At 38.7% G+C, this 26228-nt stretch overlaps 1 non-coding gene across 1 annotated transcript; it reads left to right on the forward strand.

The window, feature by feature from the left end:
• The first annotated feature begins 24979 nt into the window (after positions 1-24979).
• On the forward strand, positions 24980-25144 carry LOC123809070. Its single transcript, XR_006783943.1, has one exon. It is a non-coding gene; the product is annotated as a U1 spliceosomal RNA (small nuclear RNA).
• The last annotated feature ends 1084 nt before the right edge of the window (positions 25145-26228 follow it).

Below are 26228 nucleotides of genomic sequence, written 5' to 3' on the forward strand. Positions count from 1 at the left end.
GACATACCCAGTATCATTTATGAAGTAAATTGATACATATTTAATTTTAAAAAGAACTCTTAGGAACCCATATGTTGAGGGTTTTAAAAATTGATTTTAGAGAGAAAGAGGAAGGAAGAAAGAGAGAGAAAGGGAGATATTTGTTGTTCCACTTATTTATGCATTCATTCATTGCTTCTTGGATGTGCCCTGACAGGGGGTCAAACCTGCAACCTTGGCATGCCTGAATGACACTCTAACCAACTAAGGTACCTGGCCAGCACCTACATTGAGGTTTTTTATCTTACTTTTATAAACTTAATATTTTATCATGGACACTTTTTATATATTTATTTCTTGAAAATATTGTTCTGATGTTTGTGTAATATACATAATGGTGATGAATGACTATGATGAGTGTGGTACACAGACTTGTGTTCAAGTCTCACTTGTGCCATTGACTGTGTAACATCAGGCAAGTTGTGCCTCCTGTCTGTGACACAGGAGTAAATGGAGGACTTATCTTTTAGAGTTATTGGGAGAATTAAATGAGTTAGTGCATCTAAAATTTCTACCACAGGGCCTGGATCTTAGTAAAGTTTTTAATAAATATAAACTACTGTGATTATTATTATCATCCTTCAACCAGTTCCAAATCCGACGACAGATTAGGACATCTAATTTCGTGAAGCTCATAGGTAACCAAACAAACTCAACTTAAAGAGATCCTTTCCAAGACATGTTTATAGTGAGAGCATCAAAAAAATCAAAGACAAAAAAAAAAGAATTGTTAAAGAAGCAAGAGAAAAGAATTTTATGACTTACAAAGGAACCTCCACAAAGCTGTCAGTGGATTGCTCAGCAGAAACCTTATAGGTCTAGAGGGAGTGGGATGATATATTCAAAATGCTGAAAGGAAAAAAACTACCAACCAAGAATATTCTACCCAGCAAAGTTATCCGTCAGAACTAGAAAACAACAAACTAATCCCAAGCTTGGCAGAAAGAAGGAAATAACAAAGATCAGAGCAGAAATAAATGAAGTAGAGACCAGAAAAACAATAGAAAAGATTGACAAAACTATGGGTTGGTTTCTGAAAACACAAATCTTTAGCTAGATGAACAATGAAAAAAGAAAGAGAAGGATCCAATAAATAAAATCTGAAATAAAAAAGAAGACATTACAACTGATACTATAAAAATAGAAGGGTCATAAAAAATACTATGAACAATAATAGACCAACATATTGGATAATCTAGAGGAAATGTATAAATTCTTGGGAGCATACCAAGACTGATTCATGAAGAAAGAGATGATATGAACAGGCCAATAAAAAATAAGGAGATTGAATCATTAAGTAGCATTAATGTTTTTACATGTCCAACAAGAAAAGCTCAAGAACAGATGGTTTTTGTGGTGTATCCTACCAAACATTTAGAGAAAAATTCATGTCCATCCTTCTGAAATTCTTCTGAAAAATAGAAGAGGAGGAAATACTCCCAAATTCATTTTACCAGGCAGCATTTCCCTGGTACCAGAGCCAGATAAGAACACTACAAGAATGAAAGCAATGGGCCAATATCCCTGATGCATCTGGATGTAAAAATTCTCCACAAAATACTAGCAAATTGAATTCAACTGCACCTTAAGAGGTTCAAACACCATGATCAAGTGGTGCAGTAAGTCAGACAAAGACAAATTCTGTATCATATCATTTATATGTGGAATCTAAAAAAGCCAAACTCATGGAAATAGAGTGGTGGTTGCCAGGGACCATGGACTGGAGAAAATGGGAGAGACATTAGTCAAAGGTTACAAACTTCCAGCCCTGACTGGTGTGTCTCAGCTGGTCGGTGTGTCTCAGGCCTGCTTGGGCCACCAAGTGAAAGGTTGATGGTTTGACTCCTGGTCAGGGCACTGCTTGGGGTACAGGCTGGTCAGTCTTGGTTGGGGTGCTGTGGGAGAGGCAACCATGTGCGAGAGGCAGCTGATTGATGTTTCTCTCTCTCCCTTCCCACCTTTCTAAAAGTGAGTAAGTAAATAAAATCTTTTAAAATTTACACACTTGCAGTTATAAGATGAACAGTGTCTAGGGATCTAATGTATAGAATGGTGATTATAGTTAACAATACTGCACTATGTACTTCAAAGTTGCTAAGAGAATAAATCTCAAATGTTCTCACTACAAAGCAGAAGTGATAATTATGTGAAGTAATGGAGGTGTTGATTAATGTTACTCTGGTAGTCATTTTGCAATATATAAGCATATCAAATTAACACATTATATACCTTAAGCTTACGCAATGTTATATGTCAATTATATCTCAAAAAAAGGTTGACTGGAAAGTCTTATTGAAAGTGCTTGTAACACTGGCTGGCATGGCTCAGTGGATTGAATGCCAGCCTGTGGACTGAAAGGTCGCTGGTTCAATCCCTAGTCAGGGCACATGACTGGGTTGTGGGCCAGGTTCCCAGTTGGGGGCATGTGAGAGGCAACGATGTATCGATGTATCTCTTCTATCTCTCACATATCAATGTTTCTGCCCCTCTCTTTCTCCCTCCCTTCCCCTTTCTCTAAAAATAAATAATCAATAAAATATTTTTTTAAAAAAGTGCTTATATATGGGGGAAAGGGAATTGAAGAAGAACTGAAGGAAGTAGTAAAAAAATTAGGCAAAAGAGGGACTTTGCAAGGACAACATGAAGGTGTGCCGTAAATTGAGGAAGTAAATTACCTCAATTTTGTGCAGTTGACGTTTAAAAAAAATGTGCATTTTTTTAAAGATAGAGTTGTAATGTGGCCCAAGCAGGCCTAAGAGATATTATTGAAGCAAAATCCCTAGTAGATAAAGTTTTACTAGTTTCTATATGTTGTAATTTCTTCTGAGTCATATTCCGTGGAAGATAAATTTCATTTCTCTTAAAATACCTCCCTTATCTCCTGGTTAGAATGAAATTCTTTTAACAGAACACATATCTCAAATGGAGATATGTAAACTGCAAATAGAGTTGAGAGAGGTAACCCACAAATTAAACTTACCATGAGGAGTAAATGGCTGATATTATTATTTCCTTGTTAAGGATGTGTTAAATGGGAGGCCGAATGAACAGTATCTTAAATTTCTTGAAAGGTTTGGGGATGGAGGGGATGGAATAGAGGAGCAAAAAAGGCTGCCCTAAAGTGCTGATAAGGTGCTAAAACCAGATTAGATCCCTCATAATGTTGATTAAAATTAGTGCTTGTAACATATTTTATTTTTGGGTTGAAACAGGAAAAAGTGTTTACCTGACATTCATGGTTTTTTAAGTCTTTTGCATTCAAGGTACACCACAGATGAATTCCCACCTGTTTAATTTTCACTGTGGTTAACAACTATATAAATGTTAATTTATTTTCTTAAAAATATCTTGTATAGGCATACATATTTATGTGATAGACTACTAAAATTTAAAGATATGATAAACACACAGTTGAGAATAATGGTAACCCAGAGTGGGAGAAGGAGGGGGCACACAGGGGAAGAGCATGTATGTAGGTGAGGTTCTAGATACTAGATGAAGGAATAAATCAATATAGTAAAAGAGGGCCGTGAATCAACTAATGGTATTGGTGTGATGTGAACTAAGTATTATCACTAATCTAATTGTGTATCTGAAATTCAATGGAAAAATAAATGAATTTAGGCTCAGCGAGGTCAGTGAAAGCTGAGGGTGGAGGTTTGTCGCCACCCCTCCCCCCCACTGTGGACTTTCCACTAGAGACGGCAGCATTTGGGGTGTTGGAGAACACTCTCCAGCAGCATCCTGGACTGGTGAGTCAGGCCAGGGCTGTGCCAGGAGGCTGTCAGGTTTTGCCATGTCTCTAGTATGAATAAACTGAGGCAGTTCTGCATCTACCCTAAATGCACGTGTCCCTGAGACTGGGCCATTGGGAGTCTGATTTGAAATTGGGTAGCCAGAGTCACACAAAGTGCCAGCCCTTGCAGACCATGGCAGGGTGCATCTGAGAGGAGGCTAAGAGAGCAGGTCTTAAATGTTCTCATCACAAAAAAGAAACAGGCTTTTCTTATGGGATGGGGAAGGAGCTGGTGATATTAGGGATGACCTCCCTGGTGGAGCTCTGCTCAGAGGTGTTGATTGTACAGGAGAAGCCCAGAGTGAAAGGGGGCGTGGCCACCTTAGGTGTCAGGAGTCTTCCTGGGAGCCTGCCACCCCTGTGTGTGGCAAACATGTGGCTGTGGAGGGAGAGATGACCAGGCACATAGCTTCCAGGTCTGTGGGCAGCAGACATGACAAGTGGTGGCTTCTTTGGACCAGGGATCAGGATCATTCAACCACTTGCTGAGAGAGACCCATCCAGTCTGAGCCTGGCAGGGGACCCTCTCTGACCTGCCACCGAGTCTCATTGTCTTCACCTCTGCATAGCCTCAGCCCAGAGTAGAGCTACTGGTTGGGCCCTTTGTTAAATTTCAACTCCAGCCACTGACCTCCTGTATTCTCTTTCATGTCTGCTTATTTTGACATATTTAAATGTTTATGAATGGGTAATACAATGACATATTCCAGAATCCTACGACAATAGAAGGTTATATACAGTAAAACTTTCCCCTGCCATCCCCCAGTGAGCCTTTCTCTTCAGAGGCAGCCATGGTTGTCAAATCCTTGTGACTGCCTCAGAGGTTTTGTATACATTTCTGTGTGTGTATCTCAACAAGTGTATACTACTTTCACCCTTTGCACACTCATGGTAGAATACGATATACATGGTCTTGTACTTATTCCACTTAATTTATCTTGGAGATGTTTTCATACTAGTACATTAAGAGTTTTACTTATTTTTATCAACTGTATGATTTTCTGTGATATGTGTGTGTCATAACATATTTAACTAGTCATCTATTGGTGGATATTGAGATTTCTGACCTCTTGATATTGAAACAACATTGCGTAGAATAACCTAGTACAGTGTAATTCCCATGTGTGAGTATGTCTGTGGGATTAATTCTGAGAAGAGAAAAATCCTAGGTCAAAAGGGATGTATATTTGTGGTTTTCATAGATCCTGCCAAATTATCCACCACGGATGGACCAATTTTCAGCTCCGCGAGGGACTGTGTGAGAGGCCTTGTTCCCTTGAATTTTTGAATCCTAGTATGTTATCCATCTTTTTAATTTTTGCCTCTCTACTAAATTAAAAATGATATCTTACGGTGTTTCAATTTGTTTTTCCTTAATAAAAGGGAAATTAAGCATGTATATGTATATGTATATGTTTAAGATGTATTTTTCTTTCTTTTCTGTGAATCAGCTGTTCAAATTCTTTCCCCATTTTTCTGTTGAGGTATTTGCATGTCCCTTTGGGATGCACTTGAGTATTTCTAGCATTTGTCTTTTGATTTTTCTTAGGGTGTTTGTGTGTGTATGTATACTCAAATTTATGATATATTTGATATCTACATATACATATATGTCCCACCTTTTCCCATGGATTCTGGATTCTTTTTCATAGAAAGGGTTTCCTCATTTCTTATGTTGATTTTTTTCTCCCTTACTTATTCCAGTACTTTTCTGGTTTCTTGCATTTTTTACATATAAATTTTGATCCATTTGTTATTTGTCCTTATGTAGGTTGTAAGACATAGGTGTTTACTTTTTCCAAATGGTTACCCAGATGTGGCAATAGCATTTATTAAATAATCCAGCTTTTCTCCCCTGATTAGAACTACCACCTTTAATTCCACATTTTTGTTTGTATTTAGACCTGTTCCTGAATCTCCTATTATTTTCCATTGACTTCAGTACCACTTTTTATTATTATAGTTTGTGTTTTAATATCTGATAGGGCTGTTGGCCTCTAATTATTTTTATCAGAATTCTTCTGAATACATTGATTATTTATTGTCTTATTGTTAAAAAAATGAAAACCTGTTTGTCTAGATACACATGTACAGACAAAAATAAACATGTCAACTTGAGGAAATTGACATCTTTGATAACTGATTGATCCTTCTCATGCATGTGGTAAACTTTTGTTTGTTCAAGCATTTCCTTGTGTTCTGCAGGAGTAATTTAAAGTTCTCATGTCATAGATTTCGCCTTGGAATTCAACCATGCAGCTGCTGCCAAACCAAAGAAAAGGCTCTGGACTGTATTAACCATACCAGGGACCAGCAGTAGTATCTGTCACCTAAAAAAAGCAAACATGACTTTGTTCAGATGTAATGTAGATACAGTAAGCTATATTATATTCATGAATTTTTACCTAAAAAATAAAATGTCAAAACATTTTGTTCAGAAAAATACAATACATTGACACTGAAAAGGAAAGTATCAGGAGGTTTTCCCAAGAGTATGAATGCGCAGTTTAATGAAGGACTGCTTGGTACAATCTCTGCTATGTTTGCCTCCTCCTGGTCATTTTCAACTTCTTTTTGGAATCTGTGGCCCCAAAGCATCATGGGTTTGGGAAGTTAAAGCTGTAAGAAGCCCCTTGGAATCTGATGAATCCAGTTGACAAGTTCAGTGCTATATAGAAAAAAAGAATGCTGCACTAAGGCAGAGGACACCTAGGCATCTTCATCTTGGCCCGTGTGGTATCCAGCTGACTGGCCAAGACCCTTCCCCAACTCTGACAGATGGACAAGTAATACCTGCTCAGTCTACCTTTAGGATTGTTGGAAATATGAAATGAGATAGAGGGTGTGAAAGGTATTAGTAAAGTCAAAAGATAATGAAAATATAAGGTACTATTATTAAGTAGATAAGGAAAATGAAGTGCAGACATTCTAAAGTTCCCTGTACTTAAGGTCGTCTGCTTTTTGATTTGGTGGCACCAATCCAAAGAGCTTTATATGTCATTCAACAAACTCTACAGAACTTATCCTTTTGCCAAGCATTGTAAAGGACAAACAATAAAAGACATAGTTGTTTCTGCCCTAAAGAAACTCATTATCTAGTAGGGTAATATATTTCTTTTTCAAAAATAAAATAGATTCATGGGTACTAGTGAGGTGAGTGTGTTCACTTTGTGAAAATCTATTGAGCAGTACAATGACAATTTGTATGTTTTCATGTACGTATCTTAGGTTCTCTAGTTTACAGGGAAGTATGTTGGATTCATTCTAACTTTGTGTTTTCAAGATGCATTCTCAGATTTGAATGTCACATAACATTTTATCATATGTTACACTAAAATTTTCTTACCCATTCTATTGTACTAGTAGTGGATGTTTTGGGCTGTTTCTAGAGGGAGATTGTGAACAATGTTGCAGAGACTGTCATTGCGTGTGTGTGTGTCCCTGGGGGCACATGTGTGTGAGTTGTTCTGGGGGTGGAACAGCTGAGTCATTGCTTACGGGTATCTTCAAGTTTACCAGACAGTGCTAATTGGTTTTTGAAGTGGTTGTGCCAGTTCTCCTTCCCACCAGCAGTGTATGAGATTATTCTAATTGGTGTTGACAAGCATTACAATTTTTGCCAGTCTGACCAATGTTTTGTGGTAACTCCTCGTGGTTTTACTTTGCATTTTCCTGATGTTGAACACCTTTTGATATGCGTATTGGCCTTTTGGATTTCTTCTTTTGAGAAGTGCTTCCCTGAGGCTTTGTCCATTTTTCTACTGGGTTTTCCTTTTCTTACTGATTTGGATTAAAGATTACTTAAGAACTCTCGGACTCTTCTAAGTGGATGAATGCCCATGGACATCCCAGTATGACCCAATGGGAAGAAGATAGAGCTTTCACATCTCTGGAGTCGCCAGCTGTGCTTCTTTCCTCAATGTGCCACTGAGAAGAATGCGTTTTCCATTATGTTTTTATTATTGAGTTCTATCTTTATTGAATTATTGCCAATCCTTTGAAATTGTGGAGATTTGATTTATGGCCCAGTATACAGTCAATTTTTATAAATATTCCATGCGTGATATGAAGGATGTGTATGTTTCAGATGGTTGTTGCAGGTCTGTACATGTATCCCTTATCTGGATTTTTTTGTCTGCCTCTCCTAGTAATTGCTGAGATGAGTATATTAAAACACTCCATTGTAATTACAGATTTGTCTATTTATCCTTGTAATTGTGTCCACTTTTGCTTTACACATTACAAGACCATGTTATTAACCCAGCTTGCCATCACAGGAAATCAGAGCCCCTATATCTGCCTGATAACGTGTCTGCAACCCAGGTATCAAGGAGCTTCTCCTTTCATCTCAATTTATAATCCTATTCCTCTCACTATATAAAAGGAAGGCACTTCACTTACCCACTTCACTTTTTACTGTGCTTCCTTGCCCCTGGAGCACCAAACGAAGGGGACTCTGAAATATTAATTATTAATATTAATCATGACACCACAAATTGAAGCAAGGTTTTGTGTTTTTTGTTGGTGACACATATTTGTGTGAAGAGCACAACATAGCATTAGACCATTATGGAATTTTTTTGACGTAACTCAAGAACTTTTAAGGAGTTGAATGACATTGTATAATAAAATTCCTTCCATTTCAACTCAGTGATATTTGTAAGCATGTTTTCTAATTATTTATGTATATAGAAATTGAAACAGGAATACAATTTATGCTGAACCCTGCCTCATTTTAATAATCAGTAATATTTATTACAGATATATAAACTAACTGAAAAACAAAGCCACAAACATTACATTAAGAAATACATATATAATTTAAAATAATTTACTTATTTATGTCAGACTCAGAGATGGAGAGCAGGATGATAGCTAGTGGGGGTGGGAGGTTAGGGGGTGGAAGGGTTGAGCAAAAAGGGAAAAGGACTCATTAACATGGACAACAGTGTGGTGATTGCCGGGGAAAAGGGGATATAAAGGGAATAAAAGGTAATGTAAAAAATACAACATAGATTAAATTTTAAAAAATAAAGTACACAATTTGACATTAAAAATACAATTAAATAAAATGAACAGGTTTAGTGAAATTTAACATTTTGTTTAAGAAATATAAAAATGTACACTTATCTTGTTTTAGTTAGTTTCATACTAATAATAATTGCAATGCTAACTCAATCTAGAATTAAAAAAAAACATTTAGAGCTTCTGGTCACATCAAACTTCAAAATTAAAATCAAATTTCCAGGCTGATTTCCAGTCAAGTAGGAGGCATAGGTAGACATGCTTTGCCTCCTCATGCAACTCAGAGAAAATTACAACTATTTCTCAAAACAAATAACAACCAGAACTGTCAGAAAATTGAGCTGTATGGAAGTCCACCAACCAAGGATTTAAATAAGCCACATTCATCCAGATGGGTACCTTTTACAGGGAGTCAAAGCAACTCTACCTAATACACAGAAACAAACACAGGGAGGTTGCTGAATTGAGGAGACAAAGAAACATGGCCCAATGAAAGAACAGAACAAAAACCCAGAAAAAGAGCTAAACGAAATAAAGGTCACCAACCTATCAGATGCAGAGTTCAAGATACAGTGATCAGGATGCTCAAAGAACTCACTGAGTATGGCAAAAACATAAGGGAAGATACAAAGGCTACAAGAAGTGAAATAAAGAAAAACCTATAGGGAACCAATAGTGGAGAGGATGAAGCTGAGAATCAAATCAATGATTTGGGACACAAGGAAGGAAAAAGCTTCCATCAGAGCAGCAAGAAGAAAAAATAATTCAAAATAATGAGGATAAGCTTAGGGACCACCAGGACAACTTTAAATGTGCCAACATCTGAATCATAAGAAGGAGAAAAGGAAGAGCAAGAAATTAAAAACTTATTTGAAAAAATAATGAAAGAGAACTTCCCTAATTTGGTGGATAAAATAAATATACAAGTCCAGAAAGTGTAGAGGGTCCCAAACAAGTTGGACCCAAAGAGGACCACACCAAGACACATCATAATTAAAATACCAAAGGTTAAAGATAAAGAGAGAATCTTAAAAGCAGCAAGAGAAAAGCAGAGAGTTACCTAACAAAGGAGTTCCCATAAGACTCTCAGTTGATTTCCCAAAAGAAACTTTGCAGGCAAGAAGGGACTGGCAAGAAGTATCCAAAGTGATGGCTTTGGACCTACAACCTAGATTACTCTATCCAGCAGAGCCATCATTTAGAATGGAAGGGCATCAGTGCTTCCCAGACAAGGTAAAGCTAAAGAAATTCATCATCACCAAGCCATTAGTACATGAAATGTTAAAGGGACTTATTTAAGAAAAAGAAGAAGATCAAATCTATGAACATTAAAATGGCAACAAATTCACAACTATCAATGACTGAATCTGAAAGTAAAAAAAGAAAAAAGAAAAAACTAAGCAAACAACCACAACAGGAACAGAATCGTAGATATGGAGATTATTTGGAGACTTATCAGCCAGGAAGAAGAAGGGGGAAGATGGGGGAAAAGGTGCAGGGATTAAGAAGTACAATTGGTAGGTACAAAATAGGCAGTGGGAAATTAAGAACAGTACAGGAAATGGAGAAGCCAAAGAACTTACATGCACAACCCATGGACATGAACTGAGGGGGGAGGAATTGCTAGAGGGAAGGGGGATACCGGCAGAGGAGTGCAAAGAGGGAAAAATTGGGACAACTGTAATAGCATAATCAATAAAATATATTTTAAAAAATAAAATAAAATAATTTCCAGTATATTAGTTGCAGATAAGGATGATAAAGTAATCAATTAAAAAAGCATTTGAAACATAAAGATATATTTCTGTGGAAAATTCTGAGTTCAAGAAGAAAAAAGAGTGGTGTAAAATGTTTTACTGTTAAAGTTAGTTCATGTATGATTTAAATGTACAACCTCAACAATCAAATTGCATGGTATTTATTTTCTATTATTTAAATTAAAAAGAATAAAGTAAAAGATTTCTTTTTAAAATGTCAGTTCCTGTGATGTGCAAGAAATAATATGATAAAAATCTTTGAGGTCAATTTTTAAAAAGTGTAAAATTGGCTTGGTTGGTTGGGCATCATTCTGCAAAGCAAAAAGTCACTAGTTCAATTCCCAGTCGGGGCACGTGCCTGGGTTGCAGTTGGGTCCCAGGTCAGGGCACATCTGAGAGGCAACCAACCGATGCTTCTCTGTCACAATGATGTTTCCCTCCCTCTCATTCTCCCTCTTTTCACCTCTCTCTAAAAATAAATAAACAAAATCTTTTTTTAAAAAAGTATAAAATTCTTTTAGGATATATGTGAGCAAAACCAATGACAAGCCTTGTGCTATCCCAGAATAGTCCCTGCCTTTTGGGCATTCAAACCCCATGGGACTGGGAAAACCATGCATTTCCTTGGAAGAAGTTTCCTCCCTCAGTAGAAGTGTTTCAGAGTCTTAGTGCATTTACCATCTGGGAATTCTCCCAATACTCCCCTTTACTTCTAAGTGAAGGTACTGTAAGCAGGGGCTTTATTGTGCAGCCGAGAAAGAGGTGGCCCCACTTAGCAGTGAGTGCCCAGAACTGGAAGACAAAACAGTAGACCACACTCCCTTTCATAGCTAACATCTGATTGCCCTCCTTGCTCCTGCTGGCCAGAACAAGGGAGGAAAGAAAGGTGGACAGACAGACATATTTATGAACTGCTTACCTTATTTGCATAACTTACTAGCTGCTTTCCTGCACGTTGTTTGATTTCCATAACAATCCATCCTACAGATGAGGAGATAGAGCCTCAGGCAGTTGACTGCTTGTCAAGTGTATATAGCCTGTCAGTATAGTAACTGGGATTTGGTCCCAGGTCTGTCTGACTTGGCTACACCCATGGCCTCAAAATCAAAAGATGCATTTGCCCTTGGGCAAATTATTAAATTCTGAGCTCAATCCTCCTCACTTGTAAAGTGAGATAATAATAGCTATTATGCAGGGCAGTTATCACAATCTAGGGAGTCAGTGTGCAAATGAACCCAAATCCTTAGCGTAAGTCTAGCTCACAAAGTCAGTGAAGATGAGTGTTGACTGTTCGGGCACAAACTTGGGTTTTCTGGCATAATACTTCTGCCAGCAAAGGGATACTTGGTGTTTGGGACACAAACCTTCAAGTACAGCTGTCACTTGAAGGTGCTAACTGAGCAGTAAATTGTCTTAACCTTTGAGACCAAGCATCTGTGATGGCTGTTGTCTCCCAGACCTGTCCTAAGAGAACTGAGGCCAGCACCTGTCCATTGCAACGCCTCCTGACCAAGAATTTCCCACCATCCATGTGTCAAAATGGTGCAGCCCACAGAACTATGGGGGTTCAGAACGAGTCACCCCACCATGTGCCTCTGTGGTAAGCAGTTTGTTTTGAGCTAATGGCCACTCTAGTCTTGGGCTCAACAGAACTACTTCTGTCCCTCCACTAACTACCTAGAAGAATTTAACCGAGGGGTCTTGCCCATAATCCAAGATTATCAAGGTTAACCTGCTTTGACTTATCTATAGGGTGGGACAAACTTCCAAGCATCTGCTCACCTGACCTCTTCCCTAGCTCAGAATATCTCACACACCCACGTTCCCTTTCTATCTCTGAACAATATTGCACGTGGGGTCTCTGACTCTCCCGTGTATGTGGGGTTCCCATACATATGCATGTATTACATTTGGTTATTTTCTCTGGCTATTATGTCTCATGTCAATGTGACTATTAGACCAAAGAACCTTGAGGGTAGAAGAAGCTTGTTCCTCTCCCACAGAGCCAACTCAATGTGCAGTAGAAGATTAAAACCTCACATTGCTTCACCAGGTAGAGCAGCAGCCACGAGAGACACCTTGTGCCCACTGTTCATTCACCTCCATGTTTTTATATTACAAAGCAGTTTCAGCCCAAGGTCCACCCTCGGTTTAGCTGCAGATCATAAGCTTTATCAAAAATGGTAAGCAGAAAAGCTCTCTTTGGGTGCCCTGGGCTGAGGCGAATCTCACCTAGAGAGTGAGGGCCATTCTTCATTATTTTTGAATCACTATTCATATAATCATCATGATTTCTATTCAAAGCACTAATGTGTTCATGTATCCCACAAAAGCAAAACAGGTCTAAACTTTTCACTGCAGAGATGAACTTCCCAAGCAGGGAGTTCTTAGGTAGCTGTGTGTTTCTGGCGCCACTGGTGTTGCTTGGGCGCCGCCTGTTGGCCAATGACCTTCCCTGTTGGAGAAGTGACTGGCACTCACCGCTCATCAGTTCCTTAGCCTTGGCTTGACAAGTTAACAATCACCCTGAGATTCTGATTTAAAAGGTCTGTGGGGCTTCCAGTGTCTGGCTCTGAATGTAAGGAGCTCAGAAGCCACCACTCTATCTTAACAAGTAAACAGCTGAACAGACTGAAAACCAGCTCTTCTAGGATTTGTAAGAGAGGTGAGAACACAGGGCAAAGGGCTGCCCCCAGGGCTGGAGAGACTGGCAGGAGAATACAGACAGTAAGAGCTCAGTGGAGCAGACACTTGTGAGCAGAAACCACTTCAGGAACCCATGCTGGGTAGGAAACCCTGGACAGTACTTGATGAATTAGTGGAGGCTTACAGTTGGGAACTCTGAGAGTTAAAAACGGTCATGGGTGGGGGTGGGGGTATTGTGAAATTTACCTCCAGGAGGTTGACCAGATTCCCACAGTAAATATCAGAGAAAAATCCTCTCACGCTTCATGCGAGAGGAGGAGGAAAAGGAACCATATAAAAACACGCCAGAGTACTCTGTTCCTAACACCTGCCCTCAGAAGAAACTAGTTAAGCAGAGCCTCACCTGCTGATATTATCAAGGCCTAACTGGCCTGGGGGGGAGGGAAATACCTAACTCCAGGCAGCTCAAGCAGAACAGAAAATACCCAGCTCCAAACCATTCTAGCCATCCTCTCTCACCTAAGAGGGGAGAAAAAAATTAAGATATATGTGAAGTTCACAGTTGAGAAGCACAGGCTGACTGAAACACTGAGACATACTCATGGGACTATAGGATGCTTCCTTCCCCCCAGAACACCTCACCACAATATTCTCAAAGGCCAGTTTATAGCAGTTCCTTTTATCTGGTACATCATGTCCAGTTACCAAGAAAAATTACAAGATCTACCGAAAGGCAAAAATGTGAAGAGCTTGAGCAAGCATCAGAACCAAACATAGCAGGGATCTTGAAGTTATCAGCCAGGAATTTAAAACAACTATAATTAATCGCTAAAGCCTCTAATGGATGAAATAGACAGTGTGCGAGAACAGATGAGCAATGTAAGCAAAGATGGAAATACTAAGAAAACAAAACAATTGCTAGAGATTAAAAGCACAGTATTACAGAAATAAAGAATGCCTTTGATAGGCTTACTAATAGACTGGGCATGGCTGGGGAAGAATCTCCCAGCTTGAGGATGTCTCAGTAGAAACCTCCCAAACTGAAAAGCAAAGGGAATGAAGGCTAAAGAAGAAATAGAAAAGAATGTCCAAAGATTGTGGAGCAACCACAAAAAGAGCAGCGTACTTGTAATGGAAATACCAAAAGCAGAGAGAAAGAAACAGAAGAAATGTTTGAAATAATAATGACTGAGGATTTTCCCAAGTTAATATTAGACCTCAAACCACAAATTCGAGAAGCTCAGAGACCACCAAGCAAGAAAATGCCAACAGACTACACGTAGGTGTAACATTTTTAAATTACAAAAAAATCAAAGATAAAGTCCTGAAAGAAGCCAGGGGAAAATGACTGTACCTAAAGAGGAGCTAAGATAATAATTACATCCAGCTTCTCTTCAGAAACTGTGCAAGCAAGCAGAGTGGAGTGAAATATGTGAAGAGTTGAAAGAAATTAAACCACCCCCACCCTAGAATTCTGTACTCTAAAAAGTTATCCTTCAAAAGTGAAGGAGAAATAAAGTCTTCCTTAGACAGAAATTGAGGGAATTTGCTGTCAGTAGAACTGCTTTGCAAGAAATGTTTAAAATTCTTTAGAGAGAATGAAAATAATATAGGTCAGAAACTTGGAACTAAGTTAAGAATGGAAGAATATCAAAGAAGAATTAAGTGAAGGTCAAATAAAAAATTTATTTTTCTTATTCTTACTTGATCTAACAAATAAGAATTTATTCAAAATACCAGTAGCAGTAATATATTTGATTATGATGCTTATGTATATTGTATATGCTTATATTCATGTAAAATGGTAGGTGAGATCTCTCTGTACCTTCCTTTTATTTTTGCTGCAAACCTAAAACTGCTCTAAAAATGAAATGCTTTTTAAAAAAAGATCTGTGGTAGGGATGGGCACTGGTATTGCTTAAATATTGTTACATATATCAGGTGCACAGGTTCAAGGTCAGGACTAGCTGCATGTTTGTACGTGGTTAATATTAAGCCATAATGTTTAAGCTGTCAGTTTTGTCATAGCACATGTTTCATAAAGCTGTGTGATATTCAATAGTCAATTGTAATTTTTTGACCGTAACCTCCACAGAGTTAAAAAAAAGCAAACTTCACAGGTGCTTCTAATGTGCTAGGGGGATTTCATTTAAAATGACCAATTCATGGTTTTCCTTGATTCACTTCACAAAATACTATTGAGGTCCTGCTAGGTGCTAAGTACTGTGATAAGAGGTGATAAGCAAAACAAAACAACAAAAAAACCAGTCCCCTGTCCTCATATACATTACAGACATTAATAAAATAAGTATACAATTCTTTAATAGTTATTAGCGCAAAGAACAGGGCAACTTGAGTTCAACTGGGGGTTAGCAAAGGGTCACCTGAGGAATTGCCTTTTGAAGTGAGATCTGAAGACTGAGTTGGAGTTAACTAGGGCAGGTGATGTACTGAACTTCCCAATTAATTGCCTCAGGTACCCTTGCCCTTGTTGGGCTAATGGCCCATGAAGTTGGAGGCAGGCCCTCCTTGATCCGACTCTGGCCTCTTCCCCACGGGAACAAGCATAACCCTGGATGACTTAAGATGATTACCTATTCATTTCATTGGGTTAACAGGAGAAAACATTAAAATCAGGAAACTGTGGACTCTAGGGATGCTTGAAGTCGTGTGGGTGAGGAAGGCAAGGGAGGGAGACAAGGCGGAAGAACAGAAAATCAAATGTAACTTAACAAGGTGCCATATTTTATCGAGCTGACTAAGGTGGGTAATACACAGTGCTGGTGAGAATGGAAATTCTGGGTCTGACGAAGCAAATTCACTGCTGGGAAATCACCCTAGAGAATTACAGGCATGGACATGTGGGGAGTCTAGCAGAAAAAGGGAGCATGGGTGGGCTTAAATAATTAGGATCCTAGCCCCTTCTGGAGGAGGGGCTTTCTGAGAGGAAGAGTGAGTATTCTGTGGGAGGTCGTCTCAGTGGCTGAACTACCGTTGATCGCTCCATGCAGGATTACGTAAAAACAGATTCACGTGTATAAACATTTCTGTATGACAACCTCTCCCATCCTTTTAATTTCAGTTGAATTCAGCACACGAGTGAGGACCTTCTGGTGTAAAGCTTTGCTGGAGATGGAGAATGGCATTGTCATGAGAATGGCTGACCCCTGGCCCTCTGCCCACCAGGAACGTGGTCTAGAAGGAAGGCTGATGTGTGACAAATTCAAACACAGTATTTATAATAAAATAAATATTATACTATAGGAATAAAATGTGTATTTAAAAGTATTACAAGAAGAAAGGAAAAGCACAAAGTATTATGAGAAGAAAGGAAAAGTATTATGAGAAGAAAGAAAAAGCACAATAAATTGTAATTGGGCAAAGATAAGAGGTACATTCTTACCACCCCCTTTCCTTAGGCTTCTGGACTAAAAGGTATTATTATTTCTTAATGTTATATGAACCAATCTTGAAAGCACTTTGGCAAAAATTCAAGCATAAAGAGTAAAAAAAAATCAAAGCCTCTCTTTACCACTCCCAACACCCCCAATCCTATAACTCTCCCCGTGTGTAACAGCTATTGCCAGTTTGCTGTGGAGCCTCGGAGAACTCTATCTGTGTGTTTGTGTACAATATGTACACATGCAAATATGTACTGTTTTGGTCTCTGTGTGTTTTGTGTAAATGGTAACATTTTGAATTTGTTTTCACTTTTTATTTTTCACCCCAATGTATTTTAGGGAACTTTACCTGTTGGTCTGTTTAGATACACCTCATTTTGAAGACTACTGTGTTCCTTGGTATGGTGCAGGTTAGTCACCTAACTATTTCCATGTGATCAGACATGAACTGGGCAACCCATTGTGGTTTTATTTCATTTGCACAACACCAGCGACAATGACAACAACAAAAGCTAGTCTGAGTTTAGTACACGGAGCCCTACCTTGAGTCACTGCTGTAGAGAGTCACGGCCCACTGCCAGTGCCGAGAGCTGAGTCAATTCAGATCTAGAATGGAGAGGAAGCTGGGAGCCAGCCCTCGAAGGCGAACGAAGCAATGGCACCACGAGGGTGAACTGACTCTGGCTCCAGGCCTTCACCAAAGAGACTGGTGGTCTTTGACTAAGTAACTACATGCTGACAAAAAGGAGAATACCAAGAGCTTAACAGCCACCGTGGTCTATCAGGGAGGGTGCAGACTCACGTGGGAGAGTAAGAAGAATAAATGGTGCTCTGATTGTATCTATCTCATTGTAGGCACATTGGGACATGAACTTTAAGGACATTCAAAGATGTTTGGGGTGAGGAAGGAAAACCTAAATAGAGTTCTTTGTATCACTAAACATTAAGAAATGAAGATTAAAATGAGATACCCATTTTACCAAGCGGGTTGGTAAGTCAATGCATTGTTTATGGGATGGAAATAGGTGCTTTCCCTTTGACCTAGGCATTCCACTTTTAGGACTATCCCATAGAATTATGCTCACAGATATGTAGAGAAAAGCAGAGAATGAGAGAAGCTGGCAACTTCTATTTTACTTAAATCATAGAATTAAAGAACCTGTGGGATAAGGTATTTTGAACCTGGCAATTATTTCCCAAGTTCCTGAATTTATTACTGAAACTGATATACTTAGAAACTGGCAGAATCTGGATCCCTAATCCATGCAGTGAGAGCTATTAGAGGTGGAAAACCCAGATCTCCCCCCCTTTTTTTTTTTTTACCAAACCAAAGACCAAATAGTAATACTGTATACCTGGGAGAATTGTAGCAAATTAACGCCACCATCAAAAACCTGGAAGTTGCGCAAGTGATGATTTCTGTCACATCTGCAGTTTATCTGACAATTTGGCTGATGCACAGTTTGGAAGAACTGGGAAAATGGAATGACGGCGACTTAGATTGCATCTGCTTTTATAGATGTTGTCTCTTCCACAGCCCCTGATGTGCCCTTATTAATTTGGACAGTGCTTCATCCCAATGAAAGCAGCTGTTTGCTCTCACATGGCAGGGGCTGCTGAATACTTTCAGATTCTTCCCTCCAGCTTATATTAGCTCCATGGTTTTCTGCATTGGTTTTGTACTTAGAAACCTCGATTATCTCACCTGTGGAGGACATAGTCCTGGTCCTCCACACTGATGTCCTCGTGCTAGGAACAGGGACCATGGCTGATTTGGTAAGACACCTGTGTGCTGAAGGTGGGGCATATATCCCAAGAAAAAACAGGCAGTTATCACATCCGTAAAGTTTCTGAGAGTCCAGTAGTCTGAATTATCATGAATAGCTGCTCCCCAATGAAAGATAAGTCTCTTAATTTTGAGCCTTTATGATCTTGACAGAGATGCAATAATTTATAGACCATCTTGGGAGAAGCAAAAATTGTTAGCTTTGAGTGAGGCCCAGAGAAACAGAACACTTCTCAAGCTATACCAGACTGCAGTGAAAGTGAGCTGGCACCTCGACTTTTTGGCCCAGAACATCTACTGGTGTTCAAAGTGTGTGGAAGATTGGCCTGTGCAGAGCCTGGTGCAAGCCCCAACATGAGACGCAGTATGAAGGCTACTATGTACATGGCCCAATATTTCCATTACTGTAATTTCTCTGACAGCACCACGTGATTTCTGTTGCTGTTAATATATTTTTAATTTTTTTCTCTTGGGTAAAGTATAGATAACATACAATTTATCATTGTAACTATTTTTAAGTGTGCAGTTCAGTGCCAATGAGTACAGTCCCTCTGTTGTGTGACCATCTCCACCATCATCTCCAGAACTTTTTCATCTTGCAAAACCGAAACTCTGTGCCCATTAGCAACTGCTCCCCGTTCCCCTCTCCCCTGAGTCCCTGGCAACCACCATTTTACTTCCTGTCACTAGGAATTAGACTGCTCTAGATTATTCCATGATCTAAATTTTGATATTTTTACAGTATCTTTTGCTCTGTAGAAAGTCAAATCTTTCCTCATTGCTCTTTACAAAATTTCCTGGATATTCTTGTACATTTGATTTTCCTGTTTAGTTTATGAAACAGCTTATCAAGCTTCATTAAAAAATTCAGATGGGATTTTTGATATTACAGTGAATCACCCTTGCCAAGGTGTGACATTTAAGCTTTATTAAAAATACAATTTATTAAAACAGGTTAAGTCTGTTATAAAAAGATCACGAGACTCTAATGACTGCAAATTGATACTTTCTTTTTTTTCAAATAAATAATACTCAGGTTAATTTTATTCAAGCGAGAAAAATTCTGTCCACATTTAACTGTAAGTATATTCTCAGGATGTTTTCATTATATACAGACAGAAGGATAAGACTTTTCCCTTAAAATATTAATGAACAGGCTCAGAGGACTTTCTGTCCCTCCAACACATGGGGTTAGTGGGGGAAGGACAGGGCCCTGGAGGGCAGGGTAGATTCTAAAAACTGAGGTTACAATTCAAAATTTCAAAATAGGTTTATATCAGATAACCTGATATTCCTAACTATGTTTTAGCGTAGTTAGGAATCTTCTACCATAAAATGATTTGACTCCCCCCCAAATTCCATGCATCGTGTGTCAGCCAGCCACATGGTAAGCTTTTGTTGACCCTTAAAAATGCCATAATTCAATATGGTGTGTGGTAAGTGTACATCTTCAAGCACACCTTAAGAATCACATCTAAGACCATGCAGCTTATAGTGTGATGTGCAATAGTGCCCCTTGCCCAGCAGAAGAAACCATTAAAACCATACTAATTCTTAACCACCATGCTGTACACCTGAAACTAATACAAAATAGCATTGAGTATAAACTGTAATTGAAAAAAAAACCCTCTACCAGTTCATGTACAGAATGGGTCTCACTCAAATCTTCTAAGTTGAAGCAAACAGCTTACTTCATGCAGTACAAAGATTGGAGAGGGTGACGGAGGGGCTCAAACTCCTGTAACAGAGAGTAAATGAAGATAACCTGAAAATGTGGATAGAGTCCTTCCTTAGACTGAGTGGTAGAATTTGGTGTTGGAAAATTCCTAGACCGATAATTAGACCAAAATCCAGTGCATTGTAATTCTACTTTTAGAAGCATTCTGGATTCACCTGCTTTGAGGATGGTCCTTCCACGTGGTATAGAAAGTGGAAAGAAGGCTTCTTGGGATCACTTCCTGGTTGCATCATCTTTAAAATATATATCTCCAACTACATGCTTAACATTAAATTTTTTTTACAATGTACATTAGAAAAAACATTCTCCTCCATATTTATAAATGGAATGTATGTTTTTAGTTTCTTTCTCAGGTTGTTTTATCTGATTTTGATTATTTTACATATGTCATAAAGAAATAGACTGCCTCCTAGATATAAAGGCTCAGTGGTTTACTGTGTTACTTGTCATCACTAAGGATGGGACAGCCAGGTCTTTCATGCCTCCTCAGGTGATGCAAAATGAAGCACACAGCCCCACATAGGTAGCTAATCCTTACCTAAAAAGGAAAAATTGAACCTGAATCTAATCCACTACTGGGTTCAAAAACATGTTAAACATCCCAAGGATACAATCGGCCTAAAGGTACCCTTATGTCAAATAGTAGCTCCACTTTTCTGATGGCTGGTATTTTTACTGAACTCATTCCAAAAACCTTAAAAATGTACATGTACCATAGTGAACAAGAATTTATCTTACTGTAACTTTGACCAGAATTTCTTATAATTAATTTTAAATAATGTACACTATTTGAATGGGGCAGATGGTATTTGTTATTATATGAATTTGCATACAATTGAAGTTACATGTACTTTCTGCCTGTTGATTAGTTACTTTTTTTAAGATTGTCTACTCACATTTTCTGCCCATTGTTCTGTTAGATTCATGGTCATTTCCTTGCTTCCACATATGAGACCTTTATTTGGTAAAGATATTTACCATTTATCATATTTGTTACAATTTTTCCATCTTCTAGATGTGTCTTTTAATTTGTTTATTGTCTCATATAGATTTTAAACATTTTAATGTTGTTTTTTTTTTTAAACAGGGAGAATTCTTTTTTTTTTTAAGATTTTATTTATTTATTTTTAGAGAGGGAAGGGGGGGAGGGAGAGAGAGAGACAGACAGACAGACAGACAGACATCAATGTGCGGTTGCTGGGGGTTATGGCCTGCAACCCAGGAATGTACCCTGGCTGGGAATCGAACCTGGGACACTTTAGTTCCCAGCCTGCGCTCAGTCCACTGAGCTACGCCAGCCAGGGCACATTTTAATGTTTTTAAATCTCCTATTTCCCTGAGTTTCTAACATTTCTTTTCAGCTCAGAATGTTATTTCCCCATTTAGAGAGAAATTATGTTTAAGGAGTAAAACCTGATAGGTATGCAAGTATACATTTTTCTACTTACAACTTGATATTTATGTATTTAATTCTTTGATCTACCTAGACATTTTTTGGTGTAAGCTATGAAAATAGAATCTAACTTATTTTTCCCAAAATAACAAATCTGTGGGTTGAACACTATATTGATAATTCCTATTTTCATGTAATTATTAGGAAGTGAAGTTATATTGTCACCAAGACCCCCACATTGCTTATTTTTGCTGACCTAGGGACACCCATTTTGCCAAAACCTAAATTGCTTTCCATCTTGATATATTTTGTTCAATTTTAGTGTTTTTTCAGGTAAAAAATGAAGGCTAGCTCTTTCATCCCTCCCTTCTGTTACTGAATAACAAGGGATCAACTCATTTGCATTTTATATTAGTGAATACTTTGCCTATTTCATATTTTATAAGCTAGTATCACTTAATTTTCATTAATAGCAATAAATTTTTACTTATTTGCATGCATTATTCTAAAAATAGGAAAGCCAATTTCTTCAATTACTGTAAGTGAAATCCCGACTGATTCTAGTTTAAAAATGTACTCCTAGCCCTGGCTGGTGTGGCTCAGTGGATTGAGCATTGGCCTGCGAACCAAAGGGCCACTGGTTCAATTCCCAGATCAGGGCACATGCCTGGGTTGCAGGCTGTGTCCCCACTAGGGGGTGCATGAGAGGCAACCACACATTGATGTTTCCCTCTCTTTATCTCTCCCTTCCCCTCTGTCTAAAAATAAATAAAATCTTTAAATAAATAAATAAACACAAATAAAAATGTACTCCCAAAGGGAAGTTCAAAAAATGTTTTTTAAAAATCAACTCACAAACAGAAAAAATCAATAACAGCCAACATGTCTGTTGAACTAATGGATTATGAAGAAGTAGAGAGAAAGTGGATTTTGTTGTGAATGGAGGGGGACAGAGGGCTGCCTGCACAAGGACAGTGCCAGAGTGGGCTGGCCAGGTGTTCCAGAGAAGCCACGAACTCCAGTGAGAACCGAGCGAGCCTGGATTCTTGTATGCTGCTAGAATAGGTCTCTTAATATAATTAAAACCCAGAGGTGAAGACATTGTCTGACGCTAGGTACACCATTGCATTTAAATACATTGAATGATGTCAAAGAAGGAATATATGCCAAGTTTATGTGAGCCTCCCGGCCATTCCTACGTGTCAGAATCCAGCAGGTAGCCAGAAGGCCACAGGGTGAACGTAGCAGGGTTGTGTTATCAGCTAAGTTGTTAATACATTATTAAAATATTTTGCTTTTCACACATCTGACATTTTGAGTTCATTCTTGTACAAATTAGTAAACAAACAAGCCAAATTTTTCAAGCTAAGTCGTACAACCTTTTCAAAGATAAGACCAGAAAATGTTCAGAAACTGTTCATTGAGGGCCCACTGCTAGCTAGACCAGAATGTGTTAAATTAAAGCTAAAGTTCAACATGCACCAAGTTTAGCATGCTTTAGTAGGAAATATAAAATGTTTGTATAGACATTATGTTCCCTCCCCACGGAGGAGAAAGAAAACTCGTAAGTACCTGTCCTTGAAAGCAGACAGTACTAACGTGTGCTTCCTGAAATTGGTGTGATTCATCACTAAAGGGCAGAGCCAGCCTGGGAAGAAACAACCTATTCAGTTGGCCAAAAAGTCCATTTAGTTTTTCCATAAAATAAAAGGCACATTTTTTCATTTTCACCAATAACTTTATTGATTTGGATATTTTAAGTATGTTGGCTATCTCCCACATGGTATAATGTTGATTGTTCTCAATTGATGTCTCGATTTGATCACTATCAACTTCAACTGGTCTACCCGACCTTGGAGCATCATCCAGCGAGAAATCTCCAGCATGAAACTTCACAAACCACTTTTGACAGATTTGATCAGTCACAGCACTTACTCCATATACTGCACAAAATCTTTTTGTATATTTCAGATGCATTTTTACCTTTCTTGAAATAATAAAATTTAATATGTCAAAAATATGGCTTATTTTCTTCCATCTTCAATATTAAAATGGTACACAAAAATTCACCAGTTTTGATAGGTAATGCACTCTGATATGACAGCTGCCACAATATAATCTAACAAAATTGTTTCGAATGAAATTCAAGACAACTAAGTGCTACTAGAGAGGGTGTATGGAAAAAAACAAACGAACTTTTTGGCTAACCCAATAGACAGTTATGGAACAACTGATGCCTTCACTGGACATGTAAAGCATCCTGCACATGCTTTTGTCATTAGCAGCATAACGGACCACTTTGCGACAATGCCTAGGGCCTATCTAGATATTGGACCAGGATGAAATTGGCCATGTAGATGTGTACCACCAATACGAAATCTTCAAGTGTCTGCTATGGGTCTCTCCCCAGCCACCGCTGTTAACTTTGGGATTATTTCCTGTGGAGGGCTCACCTCACCCATGAGCCTACAAGGATGGGGGACTAACCCCCCAAAATTCCTGATTTTGGTCTAGTTCCCACCAAGCTCTGCTATGTATTCCCTGAAGAGCATTCCAGAGGAGTCCACAGTTTACAGATGAACTATAAGGAAGGTCTCACTGACCTTAATTTACACTGGGAAAAAAGAAATAGACAACAACCATGGCTTCTTTTGTGCAAAATAAAATTTTCACCTGAGAGACATTTAGCCTTTAAAAAAAATAAATTCTTTTGGAGATGAACTTCTAGACTCAGATTTCTAAGACTTAAATTACAGTTGGAAAATGAGCAAGAACAGATGCCAAAAGTGATGGTGTGGTTGTGGGAAGTACTGACATCAGACACAGAAGTGAGTTTAAGTTTCTGCTGAGTTAGTTTCTAGTTGTATGATCTTGGGCGAGTCACTTGACTTACAAACAAAAGATAAGGACACAATAGAAAAAAAGGTTAATGTTAAAGCAGGTATATGTAAATACTAATATTTAACACATCCTTATCCGCTAAACCACAGAAACAGTTTCTGTGATAATCAGTGATAATAATTTTCTTGATTTGCTCCTTTGTTTTATAACAACCATTTAAAAAGAACTGATAAATTTTAAAGATATTTCAAGTATGAACTAAAATTCGCACTGAAAAAATTATATCTCAGAATATATTTTTGAGACATATATAAAAATTGACATGCTATTTCACTGTTTTCAGTTTTAAATACAAGTAAAAACTCCCCCAAAATGACGGGATTGAAGTAACTTCGGCTCTGCTTCTTCATCTTTCCAGTTGTGTGCCGTCATCGCCGACGCCAAATCTACTGTCCAAAGGCAGGGATAGGTCGCATTGCTACTGCTGGAGGCACTTGCTATGCTGAAGAGAGCTCGGACAATCCTGAACGGTTGAACTTAGTCTAAAAATAATGTGCATACTTACCTGGTAGGGGAGAGACCATGATCTCGAAAGCGGTTTTCCCAGGACAGAGTTCACCCACTGCACTCCGGATGTGCCGACCCCTGCGATTGCCCCCAAACGTGGGAAACTCAACTGCCTGATTTCTGGTAGTGAGGGACTGCATTTATGCTCGCTCATGTTTTAAGAAGAAAACAAGAAAAAAGACAGAAAAAAGTGCACAGTTGAGTGCAAAGTGACAGCTGAGGGTAAAAAGAAAAAAGTTTGCTGCATACCGGTGTAACTGGGAGTTCTCCAAGTTAGCCTCCGCGAACAGGACGATGCTTACCGAAGTACAAGTGATAAACAAGTGTGCTAACTCGAGGTTTACCTAGCCTCTACTGTCTTGAAACAACAGCCACCCTTGCCATTGTTAGACTGACAACATATTTTTTTTTAAGGAGGAGTATTTTATCATTGATTTTTATTAGAATGGTCAACAAGTAGTGATAATCAAAAGCGGATCACCTTTCAGTCAGTTTTATTATTACATTAAAATTCTCTTCAGAGTCCCGCCATTGTCTGCGCCAGGGGCAGGCTTACCTTGCCCTTGGTAATCCACCCTCCCTAGTGTCTGGCATTTCGCCTCTCTAATGATGAGATGACCACTGACTACCCCACCCCGACTCCCTCTGAGCCTATCGTGGCTCAGGTCTTGATTCACAGAGGGCCTTACGTTTTGAATTTAGACGCGCGATGTATATGAAGCTATTCCTGTAGTAATAGAGAGAGACCAACAACAATGGAGAAGAAATGACTTTTTATGTGCCGTTCCAGTTTCATGACATGGCTAAATGGATACCAAGGTCACCAAGACTAATCTGGAGATCGCCACAGACCTGTTTTAAAGTGTTTTCAAGTATGATCAATAATCCTGGCATTTAGAAGGTGGGAATAGTTAAAATCATAATTTTTTAAACAAAAAGAATAAAGGTAGAAGTTGTCTGCCCTACATTTTTTAAGGTTTTGTTTATTTATTTTTTTAGAGAGGGGAAGGGAGGGAGAAAGGGAAAGAAACATCAGTACATGGTTGCCTCTCACACGCCCCCTGCTGGGGACCTGGCTGGCAACCCAGGCATGTGCCCCTACTGGGAATTCAACCAGTGAACCTTTGGTTCACACCAGCCAGGGTGACAATTTTTTACAGTATGTTTTATCATTATGCTATCACAGTTGTCCCAATTTCCCCCCTTCGCCTCCCTCCACTCAGGATCCCCATTCCTTCC

The sequence above is a fragment of the Phyllostomus hastatus genome, unplaced genomic scaffold (assembly GCF_019186645.2).
Source record: "Phyllostomus hastatus isolate PE091 unplaced genomic scaffold, TTU_PhHast_1.1 phas_scaffold_501, whole genome shotgun sequence".
NCBI lineage: Eukaryota > Metazoa > Chordata > Mammalia > Chiroptera > Phyllostomidae > Phyllostomus > Phyllostomus hastatus.